We start from the raw sequence: 20,269 nt of genomic DNA, 5'->3' as shown, positions 1-20,269 counted from the left end.
GATTTGGGAAGCAGAGAACAGCAGCCTAAGTTTGACTGTAATTTTGGCAGCTATACGTAAGACACTAAATTGCAAATAATTTAAGCAGAATTGACATTTTTAAATATTCTTCTCCCCATCAATGAATATGTTATGCTCCTCTACTTATTTCAAAGTCCCTTTACCTGGATCTATCAGTATACTTTGACAGTTTCCTCTAGGAAGACCTTACACATTTTCCTTAGGGGTTTTTTTTTTTTTTTTTTTGTAAATGGTATATTTTCTATTAATTGTTCTAATTAATGGAAATTAATTCTAATAGTTATTGCTATTGTGTGGCAGAGATTTCGATTTTGCAAAGTTATCTGTTGTACACCTGGTTCTGAAACCCATTCACTTGAATGTTCGACGTGCCTTTTTATTTGAATTTTCAAGGCTGATAAGGGTATTATCACTAAACATTATGTGTTTTACCAATATTCATGCCCCTTATTAATTATGATGCTTATAACTCTGACTTTTTTCTCCATGATGATTTAAAACATAGAGATAATAGCTTACATCTACTTCTGGTTCCTGCCTTTAATGATAATTCTTTGAACCTGTCACATTTAAATATGCTTGCTGTTGATTTTAGGAAATGGATGTTCTCTGTCAATGTAGTTTAACTAAATACTTTTATCATGAACTTATATTGAATTTCTTTCAAAAGCTTTTCCTGTTCCCATTGATGTGATCAATTTTATTCTAACCTATTTAGTATGTAAAAAATTACAATGAAACTTTTTTTCAAATGTTGAATCATATTTTCATTCCTTGGGCAGAGTTGTTTGTACATTTAATATTCTAATAATTTACATAAAGTATTTGCTGCTAGGTAAGAGAGCTTGCTTTATGTGTTTCTTCCATGAGAAATAGGGGATGGTCCTCACCTGGTTTTTGAATCCAGGAGGGGTTAGTCTGGGAGAATGAATTGAAAAATTATCTATATTTTGTGTGCTTTGGAAGGGTTGAGATAAGATGGTGGTTAGTTTTTCCTGATCATTTGCTGGAATCAGCCTCCAAAACTGACTAACCTGGAATGTTTGAGGGTAGCTTGAGCTTTGAATATTGTATAGTTTCAGTTTGTGTCATTTAATTCAAGTTTTCTTTTTGGACCAATTTGGTCATTTATTTATTTTATTTCTACAAAATAATTTCACTTTTATAAAAAACGTTTTTATCAGGGAAAGCCTCACACATGTAGAATAATAGAGACTAATATAATGAATCCAGCACACCTGACACTCAGCATCAACAACCTTACCTACATGGCAAATCCGGTTCCAGTTAAACACTCACCTAACTGCAACTCAGCTGCTGGAATAATTTGGAGCAAATCAAAGACATCATACCGCCTCATCTCTAAATAATTCAATATTCATTTTTAAAAGATAAGGAAATTCTATTAAAACCAATATAATTCTCATTTTTAAAAAATAAATAAATGATTATCAAGTGTTCAACTGTTTTATTTATTTATTTGAATGAGTACCCAAATACAGTATTACATGGTGACTTTTTGTAATTAAATCTTCTATCACCTGTAGGCCCTCTCCACGTGACCTGTTTTCTTGCCATTGTTTTGTTGTTGTTGAAAAGAAACAGATCTTGTGCTCTTTTCAGTTTTCCATAGTCTGGGTTTGGCTGAATGAAGCACTATGATGTCTTTTATCATATTCTTTAGCCCTTAAGTTCTAGGGCTACAAGATCCCTCAGGCTCATCAGGTTTATACCCTGCCCCAGTCCTAACTAAGCCATTTTTCTAAAGATCTGGTTCCTTTCAACGGGAAATGGTTCTAGAAATCTACATCTGAGTGGTGTGTACTCATTCCTACTTTTGGCTTTGGTGTCGAATTTAAAAGCTCTTTAACAAACTTAAAGTTATGCAGATTTTATCTTACGTTTTCTTATAGAAGTTGTATAGCTTTTGCATTTTGCATTAGGTCTATGATGTATTTTGAGTTAATTTTTGTGAAATACGTAAGGATTTGTCTAGGTTATTATTATTGTATAGATATCCAGTTTTTCATGCACCATTTGTTGGAACAATTATACTTTCAGCATTATTGCCTTTCTTATAAATCACCTGATTATATGTGTGCAGGTCTATTTTTGGGCTCTATTCTGTTTTTTTATCTTTGTGTTTTTTTATCCATTCACTAAATGTAATACATCTTGGATGCCTGTTTTTGGTGATTGTAAAATAAGCTATTGTATACATTCATATACAAATTTTTAATGTAGACATAAGTTTCCAAATTAGTTGGGTAAATACCTAGGAGTAGGATTGCTCAATGTTATCAAAAGACTATGTTCATTTTTTTAAGAAAATGCCAAACTGTCTACCAAAGTGCCTGTACCATATTGCAATTCCACCATTAATGAATGAGAGTTTCCTTTGCTCCACTTCTTCACTAACAATTGGTATTTTTAAAAATTATGTTGGACATCCTAATTACGTGTGTAGTGGTATCTCATTTTAGTACACAATTCTCTAATGACAAATGACATTCAGCACTTTTATCATGTTTATTAGCTATCTATATATATGTATGTGTATATATATATATGTATATATATATATATATATATATATATATATATCTTTTTTGGTATAGTGTCTGTTCAGATCTTTGACTATTTTTATTTATTTTCTATCATTGAGTTTTAAGAATTCATGTATATTGTAGAGACGAGTTCTTCATCACATATGTGTACTACAGATGTTTGTCTCCTAGTCTGTAGCTTCTGTTTTTATTCTCTTAACTCTGTCTTTTGAAGAGCATAAGATTTTTATTTTAATAAAGTCCAACTTGGCAAATTTTTCATTCATTGACGATGCTTTTGGTTGAATTTTAAAACTCTACACCAAACTGAAAATTACATAGTTTTACTCTTATGTTTTCATATAGAAGTTGTATGGTTTTGCATATTGCACTAGGTTTATGATGCATTTTGCATTAGGTTTATGATGTATTTTGAGTTACTTTTTTTGAAATATGTAAGGATAGGTCTAGGCTATTATTATTTGTGTATAGATTTCCAATTGTTCAGGCAACATTTGTTGGAAAAACTATACTTTTATCATTGTTGCCTTCGTCACCTGACTATATTTGTGCCAGTCTGTTTCCAAGCTCTATCCTGTTTTATTAATCTATTTGTCTATTCTTTGCTGATGTTTATGTTCTTTACCAAATTCAATATTTTGAAGCCCTCGGCCCCAGTGTCTGTATTTGGAGGAGGGGCCTCTAAGGAAGGAAGTAATATTAAAAGAAGTCACAAGGGCAAGGGCCTTGATCCCATAGAATTAGTGTGCTTATGAGAAGGGACACAATAAAGCACTCTTGTGGTTGTATGAGCACTCTCTCTCTCTCCCACCACGCCTTCTCTTTGTCTGTCTCTGTCTCTGTCTCTCTCTCTCTCTCTCTCTCTCTCTCTCTCTCCATACACACACAAAGAGGAAATGTCAAGAATGGACGTAATGAGAAAGGGTCCAGGAATAAGAAACCAACACTTCCAGTCCTTTATCTGTGACCTTTAGTCTCCAAAACTAAATAAATAAATAAATTTGTTTTTTCAATTACATAATCCACAGCATTTTGTCATGGAAGCCAAAGCTGACTAAAACACAACCCCAGGTAACAAATTTTTCTTCTGTTTTCTCCTAGAAAAAAGTAATTTTGTCAAACGTGTGGTCTAGAGTACACTTTACACCCCACAGGGTACACCCCATGGTGTTCGAAATAAAGTGAACCTGTTGTAAAATTATGTGTGACTCTGTGTGCTCTCTAACGGTGAGAAGGGAGAAAGGAGGGAAAAGGTGAGGGTGTGGGAAGGGAGTGGGGTAGGGTCTTTTTCGATTTCTTATTTCAATTTGCTTTTCTTTATTTGGTTTCCTAGGGTGGAAGTTTTGGTGATTGATTTTAGATTTTATTTTCTAATATAAGCATTTAAACTATGATATAAATTTTCCTCAAGGAAATACTTTAGCTGAATCCCACAAATTTCTGTACATATATTTTTATTTTCATTCAACCTAACGTATTTTTTAAATTCTCCTAAGACTCTCTCTTTGGCTTATAGGTTATTTAGGAGTATATTTTAAAATTTCTAATATTTGGGCATTTTTCAGACATCTTGGTGTTTGATTTTTGAGCTTAATTACATTATGGTCTAAGAAGATGCTTTATATTATTTGTATTCTTGCCATTTATAAAGTTTGTTTGATGACCCAGAATACCGTCTATCTTGGTAACTATTTCATTCACGCTCAAGAGGAATGCTTATTCTGCTATTGTTGGATGCAGTGTTTTTATTACTATTTTAATTAGGTCCGAGTAGTTAATGGTGCTGTTCAGGTCATCTGTATCCTTCCTGGTTTTCTGCTTACTTTTTCTCTGAAATACTGAGAAACAATTAAGAGTTTTAACAAATACATAGTCCCATGAAACCACAATGACAGTGAAGGTGCAAAATATATTCATCATCCCCAAAAGTTTCTTCCTATTATTTTGCTGTCAAACCATCCCTTCAATAAAAGTGACCTGCGGTGAGCTGAAGTGAGCATCTGCCAACCATGAACACTTTCCCTTCCAACAGAGGCAGGTAGGCACAGAGAGGGACAGTTACTCTCACACACAGGCAGGATGCAGGAAGAAAACCAGATTGGTAATATCATAGAAGGCCAGCTTGCTGGCTTGGTCACAGGATGTCCCTCCCTTTCTTGTGCACTCCCTGCCTCCAAGTCTGCCTCTGCTTTCCTGGCCTCCCTGGCTCAGATGAGTGACTCATCCCTTCTGTGGTTATGATCCAGGAATTTCAGCCTTGCCCAACACCCAGCTGCTTCCTTAGCATGACCCACGTACTGCTTCCTGACTGAAGCAGAACACCTAGTCTACTCTACACACCAGACATCTGGACTTTGGTCCTAAAGGTTTCCTGAGGAAGGCACATCAAGAGCAAAGTCAGTAACCTTTTATTTCCTCACCCAGGTGCCACATGGGAACCACAAGTGACAGGCTGTTTGACATCTTGTATTCACACTCTGAGCACTGGGGTGTTGCAGACAAAACTCTTGGTAAGCCTGGTGAAGGAAGACATTTTTCCACTAGTTTCTCTGGCACTGTCTTTTCCAGAAGCCCCTAAATCCACTGCTAGATGCAAGAGTCTCATGCTCTGCCGCATTGCAGCTCAACTACAGTGATCCTCTCTGGACACCATGGGGATTAGGAGCACAATATGGTGAGGCACTTATAGATGACAGTCTAATAGCTTGCTCTATTTTTCTGCATAGGCCATGTGGATTGTCTTGCCAACTTCTCTCCACCCCTTCAGGGTCAGTGCCAATGGTTACTAAAGTTCAGTGGCCAGACAGAGGACCTTGTGGTCTCACACACCCCCAAATGACTGGAAGGGGAATACCCTGAGAAGTCCCAGGATCAGCTTTTGTCTTCCTGATGGAAAGCCCCACTCATCACTTCTCCTGCCTCTGGCCGTCCGCTGGCTTGGCTTGAATCCATAACTCCAACTCCAGCTCCAGCTCAGGCTCTCTTTTCCCTGCCTCTATGCCTCTGGGGATTAGTTCATAGCACTTCCAACCTCTTCTCTTAGACTCATCTTTCCTTACCACCAAAAGCCACAAGCTGGGAGCCTGGGCCCTCTTCTCAGTATGTTTCTGTAGACTCCTTGAGTCTTCTCAAAAGTTTTGAGAGGTGCAGCTTGCCATGCTCAAGAATAGAGGCTCAGAAAAGTGAAGTAACTTGCAAGTCACATGCCACTAAGGAGTAAAGCCAGTATTGGAACCATAACTTAGATTTCAGAGCCTGGGCTCCTGCCACTACACATGAGCCTCCCTCTCTAGGTGGCCTGGAGTCTCCTTCTAGGAGTGAGGAAGCAGCTGTGGCATCATGGTGATGGGGCAAAATTAGAATCAGAATACTTGGAGTGATTCCAGTTCCAGCTTGGCCCCTTGCTGCCTATGCAGCCTTGCCACTTTATTTTTCTGGACCTTGGTTTCCCAGCTGTATAGTTTGGACTACTTTGCAAACCCTTTCTAGACTTTGTTCAGTCAACATATGTTTAGTGCTTACCGATTTTGTGCTAGATTGTTCCAAGCACTAGGGGACAGTTGCATAAAGTCTCAAGGAGCTCATAGTCTATTGAGGGAGGAGGGTTAAAATACATAAATAAATAACAACAGTAGATTATGCCATGCTACAAAGGAGATTCACTAGGAAAAGCGGTGGGAAGTACTGGGGGTGGGGGACTGCTTTAGCTAGGATGCTAGGAGCTTAGGGTTGGCATGTGGCTATAGCAGAATAGCACATGTGGAAATGCTCAGCACACCAGGCCATAATGCAAGAAGGGCAGGTCAGTTGGCCTCTTACCTTCAGATCCTCATATCCCATTCTCAGCCTTAGCCATCTTCTCCTACTTCCTGGCCTCCAGCTGGCCCTGGCTTGAATCCCTTGCTCCAGCTCCAACTTTGGCCCTATTTCTCCCTGTTGTCCATGCCTCTTAAGCTTTCTTTGTACCACTTCTATCCTCCTCTCTCAGACTCATGTTTTCTTCTCATCATTGTCTGAGATTCACCAACTGGGAGAATTCCGCCCCTCTCCAGCTCCTTCTGAGGCCTCACATATCTGTCTTCTTATGCTCTGGTATCACAGGATGTGATTCTGTATAAGAGTAGCTGTCAGCAGGCAGATACTTCACTTAGCCCATCAGATAGAATATCAGTTCATGACTGCTTCAGAATAATTTTGCTGGCTGACAACGTTATCCAGCATGCTGCTTGGCACAGAGGAGGAGAGGTGCTCAGTTTTTGTTGTTTGGCACTGCCCATGGTGGCAGCAGGGCCTGGCAGTGCCATTGTAGAGACAAGCAGAGGCTGGTGGTAGGGAGGAAGGGAATGTAGGAGAAAGAGCCCTGGGTTTGTCCAAAGTCACTGAGATAGAAGACCTAGAGCCTTCTTTCATGAAATACTCCTCTATTGTTCTCACAGATCCCTTTCTTCTGACTCTCTTCTTATTGCTGGCTGATGCCCCTCAGTTTTCTGTCCAACCATTAAGTGTGGGTGCTCCTCAGGACTGTGCCCCAAACCCTCCGAGCTTCTCCTCTCTGTCACCACACATTCCCTGGTTAATATTGCCCATTCTCTCTCTCCAGTATGGTCTCTCTCCTGAGCTTCAGAGCTGAGTATATGGTTGTTTCCCAGGTCCCTCTACCTGGAGGCCTAACAGGAATCTCAGTCTCAACAAGACCCAAACCAGCCTCATCTCATGTGATACCATACTAGAGTACCACGCTTAATACAGCAGTTATCAAAATTGGAAATAAATGCTCACCACTCCATTTATTTCACTTCTAAATAACTTCTGACTCCATCTTCACATCTCCAGCTCCACTGCTACCATCTTGATACAGGCTCTTGTGCTGGTCCATTTTCCCTTGGAACTATTCATTACCCTTCCTCTGCTCCACTCTATTTTTCAGACTGCATTTTTCTCATCTCTTGTGCCTCCTGGAGGGAAATTGGAGGGTGAAAGGAAGGAGAAATCCAGGAGGGTATATATTTTGTTCCTCTCTTTGTTTTTAATTGTGTCCGTCTCCCCTGTGAATCCATCTCCCACCAACAGACACTCCATGATTCCAGTTTCCACCGGGTGACCCTGTCCCAGGATTCTGGAAACCCTGGCTCCATTCTTTGTCTCTCCAGCCAAGGACTGGTAGTGATTTCCTGCTGTTGCTTATGTCTGGGTTGACTGATCTTATGCAATTTGGCCCCTCAGTAATTCCATCTCCTATGTAACCAGTTCCCTGCATTACATTTATCCTCATATAAAAAATTGGAATGGCTTCTGTTTCTCTGGTTGAACCCTGACTGCTATAGAGCCCTTATTACTTTTAGCCTAGCTTATTGTAACAGCTTTTTAGTAAGTCACCCTGATTCTAGTTCTATTTCTCTCTAATTTGCTCCTAACACTGCAGACAGAGTAATATGCCTTAGGATAACTTTTTTATAAAACTCTTAAAGAGCTCCCCATAGCCTAGTAGATATAGTTCTTACCTTAGTTTGCACTCTGATGGTGGGATGGGTGGGAGAGGAAACCGTTGCCAGTGTTTGGTTACCAGATGGGGGCCAGGGCAGCAAGTGAGGGATTTCCCTTAGCTGCTGGCTCTTTCAGATTTCCTCCTCACAGAAGGGAAAGTGAACTGTCAAAAATAGCCTTAGTGTGAGTAATAAAGATTTCAAGATCCCCTAATTGATACAGACCAACCAGTTGGAATCTCCTGATTCATCCACTTGCTACATTTACAAGACATTTGTGTCACAACAACAGATGACCAAAGTTTACCTGTCAAATAAGCTCAGTAGAGTATTTTCTTTTCATAGTTCTCCTGGATTAAAAATTGAATTTGGAAAAATATTTAAAGAGCTTTCATACAATTGGATTTTTTAAAGATCAGGGTGTCAGGGTTCAAGGAAAATAAAAATTAGGAAAAAAAGATGGAACCAGGGCTAAGTTTGTACAAACCATGCATGCTATGGGATCCTGAACTTTTGGCTTAGAAAATTCCATAATTTTTTAGCAACCAGTTTTAGGAAAAAACTCTCCTTTACGTAATCCTCAGGGTTTGAAAGACAAAAACCAGCCACTGGCTTATAGAAGCAAAACTATTTCCAATAATATATGAGAAATAAATTGCTTCTAGGGATCTTCACAAAGAGGACAATATGGACCTAGTGAACAACATCCTCAACAACATTTTAGAAGTGAGTGTTCTAAGGGAGTCTTCTGTCAGAATTAGAGAACATTTCCCTGAGTTCATGGTTTAAGTGTGTACGCTGGTGGGGAAAAGAGGATCTGGAGTTACAGTTTATTTGCTTAGTATTCTTTGTGCCATTGTTTCCTCAGACTCCTGCACTGTAATACTTACTGAACTTGTAATGACCTAAAATTCTTTTGCCTTTGCCTCTCCCTTGATTAATATACCAGGTCTATGTCATGTGGACATTTACTCATCAACCCAGCAACCACTTACGGATAACCTACTGGGCTCCATACTACAGTGGTGAAGAGGATTGATATAGCTCTGCCACCATGAAATTGAAAATGTAGTGTGGGGAGACAGATGATAAATAAGCCAACAAATAAATAAAGTAAACAAAAATATTAGATAATGATGATGGCTTGCAGGAAATAAAACATGGTAATGGGATAATGTTTGGAGTGGGGGGATGCTAGCTAATTTGTATAAGATGGGTAGGAAAGGACTTTTTCCAGGGTTAAAAGTTGAGCTCATACTTGAATAATCTGAAGGAAGAAATCATACAAAGTTCTTGGATGAAAGTGATTTAAGAAAAGGAGACAATAAGTGTAAAGGCCTTGAGTTTGAAAGAAGCTTATTCAAAGAACAGGAAACAGGTCAATATAACTGGAAAGGAGTAAAGCAAGGAGAGTGGTAAGAGATGCAAATGGGAAGGAAATCAGGGGCCAGATTATGCAAGACCTTTGTATGTCAATCAATTAATAACTTTGAATGAATTAATAGTGATGCCAGAGATGAGAGGGTAACCTAGAGACACTGTATGTGCAAAGGTATCCAGTCAAGTTTTGTACCTTCAATACTTTTCTGAAAAATGTCACAAAATGTTAAGAATTCACAAGAAGATAGAGAGGACCTCCGAAGAATCACATATGCAATGTAAAGGTAAAGTTCATTCTGGCAGCAGTTGATTTTTCTCTTCTCTCTTTGAAATGTAATGTGAGTTATTACAGCGTTGGCATGAGGCTAAACCTGGAAAAGACTATAAAATATTATGATAGGGAAAGGAAGTTTTCTCTTTCTTATATGGGTTATTTACAGATTTTCTCTTTTGGAGATAGATTGGAGACATTGCCCAAGCTCCTGTGACATTTATCCAGACAAAGTGAAATCAATAACATGGCCAATAAATCTGTGAGTCAGAGTTGTATTTTCTACTTTTAAGTTACTTACAGACTGCAAAGTGCCATTGATACTAAAATGAGTAGATTATAATCAATAACCCATGCCTTGGTAGGCTGCATCTTGTGGTGTAGTTGTAATAGTCAAGAGAAAAAATAATAAAGACCTGGACTAAGATAATGGCAGTGGGATGAAAAGCTAGGGATAGACTTGAGAAATGTTAATCAAACAAAAGTCAGCAGGATATGGAGATTAGTTGGATAACTCCAAAAATCACTACACTGGTGACTGTGAGGATGATGCAATCATTCAGTGAAATAAGCACAGGGAAGGAGTTAAGTTACATGGGGTAGGGTAAGGAAGAGGTGATGAGTTCATTTTGGCTTTGCTGCTTTTGAAATGCCTGTGGGATGTGCAGTTAGAGATGTTGAGTGGATAGTTTATTACATGTATTAGAAACTCTGGAGAGCTATGAGCTACACATAAAAGTTTTTGTGGGGAGGAATGTCTTAAGCTCAGAGGTGGTAGGTGGAAACTTGATAGTGGATAAGACTGTCCAGGGAAAAAGTTATAGCCTTAAGAAAGGAGCCCTGGGTTGTGTAACATTTGACAGATGGTTAAAGAAGTGGCAACCCCAAAGAGAAATTATACGTCGAAGGAGGAGAGTATTTCAAGAACGGCATGGACAACAGTCTTCAGTGTTACTAAGGGGTCAAGTAAAAAGAGGGCTGAGACTTAACAATGGATTTAACAATGGATTTAACATGAAAACCACTCATGTCAAGGTCAGCAATGACAATCTGGATGTCATTGCTGACCTTGACATGAGTGGTTTTCTATGGAGTAGTGATCAGAGGCCAGATCAGTAGAGTAGATTGATAAGCAAGTGGGAGGTTGGTGAGGGTTGGAAACAATAAGCATACATGTCTCTTTCCAGGAATTTAACAGTGGAGGGAATGGGGAAAGATATGGTGGCTGGAAGATAACACCAGTGTATATGCGTATCCAAACTCACCAAATTGCATGCATTAATTATGTGCAGTTTTTCTGTATACTAATTATATGTCAATAAAGCTGGATTTAAAAAGAAAAACTATAGGCCATAGAGATATGAGTTTTAAAAAAAAGAATCATGAGAATCTTTTTTTTCTTTTATATTGCAGCAATTTGAATGTGTTTTAAAGTTTGGAGAAGACCTTAGAGAAAAGGAGCATGAACAAACAGGAGAGAGAATGAAAAAGCAATGAGGAGACAAAAGGAACGGATTAAAGACATGCGGATATAAGTGCGGGAGAAATGCTTACCTTTAACAGAAGGATAGACACCTCTGAGTCTGGAGAAGAAGTGATCAGAGAAGGGAGACTCATAAATCAATAGGAGGGCAGAGTCAGGGATTTGAGAGATTTAATTTCTGATGGCCTCCATGTTTTCAAGGAAGTAAGAGCAAAGTTGTTTTCTATAGGCAAGAAAGATGACAATTTTTAGGAGGCTTGAGGAAAGCAGAAAGTGTTTATTGTACTGACTGGTTAATGTAAACATTTAAGAAGTCTTGCTGGTCAGTTTCTTTGTAGTTGTACAAGGCTTTTTGAACTTATTGCTCATTTACAACCTAACTGTCCAGCCTTATCTGCTGGATGAAAACTGGAGGAGAAGGTCACTGTGGCCATGGAAGAATATTCCCATGCAGTAATGATTGCTCAGTTGAGGACAAGCTCTGATTTATAATGAGGCCAATCATGGTTGTGTGCGATTTGCCCCTGCTAGGCTCAGAACTGGGTCTAAAAGCAAAGAAATAAGATTGTGGATTATTAGTGCATCCAGGGATAGAATTTTGTTGAGTGGATGCAGAAGAAAAAGGTGAAGGCACAAGGATCAAGAGTTATGGGGACAGAGTTGTTCCACTGATCCATCATTTATGGGGGACTGGCTTGTGATGAAAGGAAGAGAGCTTGCTGCACTGAGATTAAAGGGACACACCCTTTAATCTCACACCAGTGGCTAGAGATCTGTCTGTGGTCAAACAGAAGTGACTTCAGTGGGAGTGAGGTAAAAGGATGGGGGCACATGGTCAGGGGATGTGATCTGAGGTCTTCTTGGGGTATCTTAGCTGGAGTTTCAGCATCTGAGCTTTTGGACAATGCACCACATCTGTCTGCTCATTGGCATTGGCTGACAGCTTCCAGGAGGCCTGCCTCAGGTAAAATTTGACAGCAGAGAGTGGATAAGTGAACTTGGAAAATCTCAAGTCCTTTTGAGATGGAAAAGGGGTGTTAATACTTGGAACCCAGGAGAATTACATGGAAAGAATATTTTCAAATGGAAAAAGGCACCACAAATGACTAATTCGAAAGAAGGCTTTTTTTTTTTTTTTGTCTCCTGGACCAAGTATGCATGGGATTTGGAGCATAGTGACTTTTTCATTTTCTTCGAAATGACTGGGGCTTTTCATACGTATAATGGCATTAATTGAGCTAAAATTGCTTCCATTTTCTAAAAATATATGCATATAATAAAAAAGAAATTGGCTGAGTTAACAGAAACCTGAGGATTTAGTGAAAATGATTTGTATTCTTTATGACTTGGTTCAGAGCTGGCCAAAACAAGGTCAAATGCAAAGTGCTAGGACAGACTGGCTTGATGATGTAACAAGCTGGCCTTGGTCACTGGCTGGCCGACTTTAGCCAAGGAGCAAGCTCTGAGGGCACTTGGCTGTACACTGTCTGTGAAACTTCACAGTCATGGCGCCCTCTGCTTGGTCCTGATGGGACGGATATGATCTGGAGGAATCTGGAGATCATCGGGAATCAGTCAGCCCGCTGCTCTCCTAGGCTGCCCTGAACAATCTGAGCATCCCATTTGTTTGTATTTGAACCTGTTCTGACCTTTAGGTTCATTCCTGTAACAGAAGATCATGAAGACACTGTTTTCTTTTAGCTTTTACTCTTCTTCTATCAAATCTCAGTTCTTCTCACATTTTAATCATCATAAGAAATACCTGGGGATCTTATTCAATGCAGATTTTGACTCAGTAGGTCGGGGGTTGGATCTGAGATGTTGTTAAGTATCCTGATGCTGATGGTCTGGGGCTACACTTTGAGAAGCAAGGCTCTCAACCAGGAGTTTCCCCAAGAGAGCATTCCTTCACTCACCTTGTCAGTGGGCATTTACTGAAAACCTCCCATGCACCAATCACTGTGCTAGGCACTGGAGTTGGGTATGGGGGGATAAGAAGAAAATAAAGAGAATACATAAGGAACAAAACACAGTTTCTACTCAGAACAGCATAGGTGATGATACTGCAGTTGGGTATAATAGAAAGATAGACAGGGGACTGTGGGAACACAGAGAAGAAATTAATCACTAAGATTTTTCAGAAGAATTAACAGAGGAAGTGACACTGAGATGGGTCTCGAAACCTGAGTTGGAAGGCATCAAGCAAAGAGATACAGAGACTTTTCCAGCAAAGGGAGAAGCTTGCACAAAGGCCTAGAAATATGCAGCATGTTTGGACAATGGCAGTAAGTCCAATGTCACCCAAGTCCCAGGTGACTAGTGGTGAAGAGTGGCTGTAGATAAGGCTCACCAGCTAAGTTTTAAGTGAGAGAAAAAGTCACGAAGGCCTTGTTTATCTTTTCAAGAAATTGGTCAGGAAACTTCTTTGCCTGTTTACACTTATCAGCTAAACAAAAGGCCAGGTAAGTAGGCTGGGCAGGCAGATATCTCAGAATAACAGTAACTTCCTATGGAACCTCCACAAATACTCCTGCCTCCTAGACTGAGCTAGGGCTCCCCTGGGAGGAAAGCGTTGACACGCTGGGAGGAAGAGCCTGCAAAAGGGCAAAGCCTTTTGACAGCCATCACTGGAATGAAATTAATATGCTATTTACTATCAGGGCTTATTTTTGCATCAGAGTCAGCATCAAGGCTCCAGGCTACTATTTTGGGTCTAATTTGCTATGAAAATCTATGAGTTTTATGTAATGAAAATAAATTGTCTACTTTTCTTTAAAGACTGTATATAATTGGGCCTTTAACAAATTTTTACAGCCTCTGTTTCTCACTGACTCCCATCATAGCACAGCTAAGTTCCATCAGTACAACGAGGGGACTCAAACCTCTCAGGCTTCTCTAGTTTAGGAGGGTAAGGACAGCAGGGGGAAAGAGAGACAGAGACAGATACAGAGAGACAGAGATAGAGAGAAACAGAAACAGAAAGAAAAATGGAGGAAAGAAGGAAGGGAGGGAGGAAGAAAGGAAACAAGAAGAAAAATAACATTTTAAAATTAAATTTAAAAAAGACATTTAAAAGACAAAGCATGTAGATAGCTATCACCATAGGCAAAATCAGAACTATGTTTTACACTTAATTTGTGGTTTATACAATAGCAAAACCATACTTTTAATTATATATGGGAGAGTGGAATAATTTTTTTCTAGCTTAGGCCCTTTTAAGCCTACAATCAGGCCTTGTTCTGGGGAATTCAGCCATCTGGAGCATAAGCATATGAGGTATGGATGTGACAGTGAGCTGGCCCGAACGGTCCTGCCATCACCACTGAATATTTGGCCAGTGGCATTCAGTTTCACCCCAACAACAGAATTATCTACAAAGATGAAAGATTCTGTCCTTACTTACAAACTAATTTTATTGGATTTAGTTGTATTTGGTCAAATATCCTTTTTTTCCATTGGCTGCATGCTGCTACATAACTGACTTGATTAACTCTTCCACGAATGTCCAATTTCTCTGAGCATAATGCAACCATCATACATGACCAGAAGTGCTCAGGCAAGTGATGAGCTGCTTATTCCAACCTCTCATTCTAAATGACTGTGAGGATGCTGGCTAACACCTTCTGGGTTCATTACTGGGTCTGGGTAATTTGTCCATAGTGGCCTACGGAATTTGGTTACTAACCTCTGTGCCTCACGGGGAGTGGCAGAGCTGGCAGGAGAAGGAAAAGAAGGGAGCTTGGTGGAGCCTTACTAAAAATCTTTCTGTCAGACATGAAGCACTGAGGAAGCAGACCTCCTGCCTGCCATTAGCTTTATATCTAGGTTCCAATTCTGGGCAAGTTGCTTCACTTCTTTAGTCTTCACATCAGTGAAGTGGAGGTATAGTACAAACAACTACCTCTTAGAGAGAACTGTGGAAGGGCAGGGAGAGGGGGGCGGGCATCTGTTCATTTACATCTTCATTCATTTAACAAATATGTATTGAGTACCTTCTCTGGGTCAGGTCCTGTGGAGGAATGAGGAATACAGTAGTAAAAAGAATATATATCATATTGGATTTTCTATTAGAGGAGATAATGAACAAATACATAATGTCATCACAGAAAGCCTCCCTAGGGAGGTGGCATCTGAGTTGAAACCTAAGTGATGAGAAAGAGACAGCCCTGCAAAAATCAGGAGGAACAGATTTGAAGCAGAAAAAACAGCATGATCAATCACTAGGGAAAAGCTTGGCTTCTTTGAGCAGAAAAAAGGCCTGAAGGCTTCAGTAGAGTGACTCAGGGAATTTTGGTGACAGGTGAAACTGTAGAGGCAGGAAGGGCCTGGCAAGACCATGAAAAGTTATGTGGATTTTATTTGTGGTGTGATGGGAAATCACTGGAAGCTTTTAAGCACAAGAGAAAGATAAGTTGGTTTAGATATTTAAAAGATCCCTCTGGCTCCTGTGAGGATAATGGATTGGAAGGGCTGAGAGTACACATGGGGTGGCTGTCACAATGGTCTAAACACAAGATGTTATTAGTTCACTGGAGTGGAATGAACCCCATAGGTTATGACTTTTTACTAAGCAATTAATTTTGTTTTGATACTCTTCCATTCTTCTGTGTCACTCTCCAATTTTTCCTCACCCCATTCATTACCCACTTTTGCCTTTGAGCCACAGCTTCTCTGCTTTGGTGGGTCTGGGCAATAGAACACGATGGAATGGAGAAGTAAGAGTGACTGAAGGAAGAAATGGATGGAATGATGGATAGCTAGATGGATGGTTATGATGGCCCATATCATCTTTTTATATATCCCTAATGCCCAGCAGATATCCTGGCACAAAGCAGGTTTTCAAACATTGACTGAATGGATGAAGGAATGAGCTAATATGTCAAAGTCAGTTTATCTCCAGAATGAGAAACACTGGGTCTTGTTGTTTTAGTGGTGAAAAAGTTATAAACTTTGGGTTAGAAAAAATTGCAGAACAAGGACTTGGGAAGAATATGTAGGTAAGGTGGGCCTCACTTGAAGAAAATAGGTTTGCTGTTTTTAGTGATAATTGACTCAGAAGAAAGCTTTCAAACTGGTTTTAGAAAGTCATTTTCATGGACACTGACCACATGTTTCTTGTTGATGATAAGACAAACATGAAAGATTTGGGTTAGTTGTAAGTTAATTCCCAATATATCAAACAATTCAGCAAACCCCTTACCAAGTTTTGGCCATCTCAGTAAGCCGCACTACCTTCCACCCAGTTCCTTAGGCCAGAAAAACAACAGTTATGCTAGACTTTTCACCCTTCCTTGCCTACTATGTCTAATACACCACCAAGTCCTATCAATTGTACTCCTTAAACATTCCCTGATCCACCCACTTCTTACCATGCCAACTGACATCATCCCTTTCCAGGCCACCATTATCTTCTGCCTAGACTTCTGCAAATGACTTCCAATTGGTCTCTCAGCTTCCATTCTTCTACCTAATGCAATCCATTCTCCGTCTAGCAAGTAATTCTTTTTAATAACAAATTAGATCATTTTGCTCCCATACATAAAGCCCTTCAATGGCTAGCTCCAATGCCTATCTTTCCAGCTTAATTTCATACCTGTCTCTTTGTTTCTACTGTATTCTCCTGCCACACTGTTATTTCAGAATAGTTTTCTGAAATCTATGTCTTCACATACTTGGTTCACTCTGTCTAATGTGCTGTTGTGTCTCCCTACTTCCTCTACTGCTCAGGTGGGGATACTAGTTTTGGAAGAGACGGGTCCAAGGCATGAGATAGGAGAAGGGGATACTAGTTTTGGAAGTGATGGGTCCAAGGCATGAGAGGAAGAATTTATCAATGTCTACCCTGATTACCAGTCAGTCAAGCATCCAACAACAGAAATTCTTGACCTGTAGTTGGACGAAGAGAGAAGAGAAAGGGAAGAAAAAGATGGTCTGACAATGAATGATGACATCCTGGTCCATCTGGGAGCATCTGATCTCTTCTCGCCTCATCTTACATTTATTTTTCCAGCTTCAAGACTGGAGATTACCCTGAGCCAAAATACTAACATCTTGTGTCAATGCAAGTTGTAGCTGTAAGAAAGGGGGCAACATTATCCAAGCTGATTTATTTCTGACCAACAATTTGAGTCAGAGCACTGGAGAATACAGACCTTGGTTGAATGCATTTGGGAAAATACAAACCCATTCCATATTTTTTATGGTTTCAAAAGCCATGCAAGGGCAGGAGCCACTCCTGATAACACAGTTTCTGAGCAACACGCACTCCCCAGGTCTCCCTGGTAATCCAGTTGCCTTGGAAACACAATGATGCGGAGAATGATACATACAGGGAGTGGTTGCTGCTTATCCCTATTAAATAAAAATCTTCACTCATCAGAGTTTTGAAAAATCAGGGAGGTTACTTTTTATTTTGATCCCACTGCCTGGCACATTCTATTTTATGCCAAAATCCAGCAGCAGCCCTTCACCTCTCCCTAAGTGATGTAGAGATGTTTTCTGGTTTTGGATTTTGCTACTGTCTAATTGGCTGTTACCCTTTGACCCCAGGATGCTCTTTCCAGAATACCAGGAGATAAGAAAATTAAAGGCATAGAATGCATAAAATTCCCCTTGTTGATCCCATCTGAAAGTAAACCAAGTTGAGAGTCTGAGGTAACTACAGAAATCCCTTCCCTTCTCACAAATCTTTCTCACTGACTGTATTAGTCTGCTCTCATGCTGCTAATAATGACAAACCCAAAACTGGGTAATTTATAAAGGAAAGAGGTTTAATGAACTCAAAGCTCCAGGTGGCTACGGGGGCCTCACAACCATGGTGAAAGGCAAATGAGGAAAAAAGTCATGTCATACATGGTGGCAGGCAAGAGAGAGCTTCTATAGGGGGATTCCTCTTTATAAAACCATCAGATCTCATGGGACTTACTTATTCACTATCACGGGAAGGACCAACCCCTCATTATTAAATTACCTTCCACCAGGTCCCTCCCATGACACATGGGAATTATGGGAATGACAATTCAAGATGAGATTTGGATGGGGACACAGACAAACAGTATCATTCCACCCCGGCATCTCCCAAGCCTCATGTTCTCACATTTCAAAATCAGTCATGCCTTCCCAACAGTCTCCCAAAGTCTTAACTCATTTCAGCATTAACTGAAAAGTCCACAGTCTAAAGTCTCATCTGAGAGGCAAGTGTCTTCCACCTATGAGCCTATAAAATCAAAAGCAAGTTAGTTACTTCCTAGATACAAAAGTGTACAGGCATTGGGTAAATATACCTGTTCCAAATGGGAGAAATTGGTAAAAACAAAGGAGCAACAGGACCCACACAAGTACAAAATGCAGTGGGGCAGTCAAATCTTTGATCTCCTTTGACTCCATGTCTCATATCCAGGTCATGCTGAGGCAAGAGATGGGCTCCCATGGACTCCAGCAGCTCTGTCCTGTGGCTTTGCAAGGTGTAGCCTCTCTCCTGGCTGCATTCATGGGCTGGTGTTGAGTGTCTGCATCTTTTCCAGGTACATTGTGCAAGGTGATTTCCAGGTACATTTTCCAGGTACATTGTGCAAGATCTGGAGGATGGTGGCCCTCTTCTCACAACTCCACTAGGCAGTGCCCCAGTATGAAATCTGTTCTGTGCACCTATAGGCTCAATATCATGTAGAAGCTGCCATGGCTTGGGGCTTGTACCTTCCCAAGTCATAGCTCAAGCAGTACCTTGGCCTCTTTTAGCTACAGCTAGAGTGGCTGGGATGAAGGACACCAAGTCCCTGGGCCACACACAGCATGAGGGCCCTGGGTCCAGCCCAGTAAACCACTTTTTCCTCCTAGGCCTCCAGTCCTGTGATGAGAGCAGTTGCAGGGAAGGTCTCTGACATGCCCTGGAGACATTTTCTTCATTTTCTTGGTGATTAACATTTGGCTCCTTGTTATTTATGAACATTTCTGTAAAAAGGTGTGTCTTTTTCTTCAGAAAATGGGTTTTTATTTTCTATTGCATTGCCAGGCTGCAAATTTTCCAAACTTCTATGCTCTGCTTCCTCTTGAATGCTTTATTGCTTAGAAGTTTATTTCATCAGATACTGAAATAATCTCTCTCAAGTTCAGAGTTCCACAAATCTCTAGATCAGGGGCTAAATGCCTCCAGTTTCTTTGCTGAAACATAGCAAGAGTCACCTTTGCTTCAGTTCCCAAGAAGTACCTCATCTCCATCTGAGACCACCTCAGCCAAGACTTTATTATCCATATCACTATCAGCATTTTGATCAAAGCCATTCAACAGATCTCTAGGAAGTTCCAAAATTTCCCACATCTTCCTGTCTTCTTCTGAACCCTCAAAACTGTTCAAATCTCTGCGTGTTACCCAATTCCCAAGTCATTTCCACATTTTCGGGTATCTTTACAGCACCACCCCACTCTACTGGTACCAATTTACTGTATTAGTCTGTTTTCATGCTGCTAATAAAGACATACCCGAAACTAAGTAATTTACAAAAGAAAAAGGTTTCATTGACTCACAGTTCCACATGGCAGGGGGAGGCCTCACAAGCATGGTGTAAGGCAGATGAGAAGCAAAGTTTTGTCTTAAATTGTGGCAGACAAAAGAGAGCTTGTTTAGGGGAACTCCCCTTTATAAAACCATCAGATTTCATGGGACTTATTCACTATCATGAGAACAGCACAGTAAAGACCCACCCCTCATGATTCAATTACCTCCCACTAAGTACTTCCCATTGCACATGGGAATTATGGGAGCTACAATTCAAGATGAGATCTGGGTGGGAAGGCAGCCAAACCATATCACTGACTCATAAATATACCTAGAAATGGGTTAAAAAAGGAAGCTTCTGCTTTCTTTCTGTGGCCTCTACCTGCCCTCTTTTATCCCATCCCCAGGGCTGATAGATGTGGCCCACAATCTGGCTTTGACACTAAGACACTGTGTTTGGAGGATGATTTACCCTTTCGCTAACTTCTCCTCATCAAAATAGACACAAATGCATGAATCTTCCTTTTTGTCTCATTCTCAGTAGTCCTTGTGTGAGCAACTGCACTTGAT

The sequence above is a fragment of the Cebus imitator genome, unplaced genomic scaffold (assembly GCF_001604975.1).
Source record: "Cebus imitator isolate Cc_AM_T3 unplaced genomic scaffold, Cebus_imitator-1.0 Scaffold273, whole genome shotgun sequence".
Lineage (NCBI taxonomy): Eukaryota > Metazoa > Chordata > Mammalia > Primates > Cebidae > Cebus > Cebus imitator.
This window is presented reverse-complemented; position numbering follows the sequence as displayed.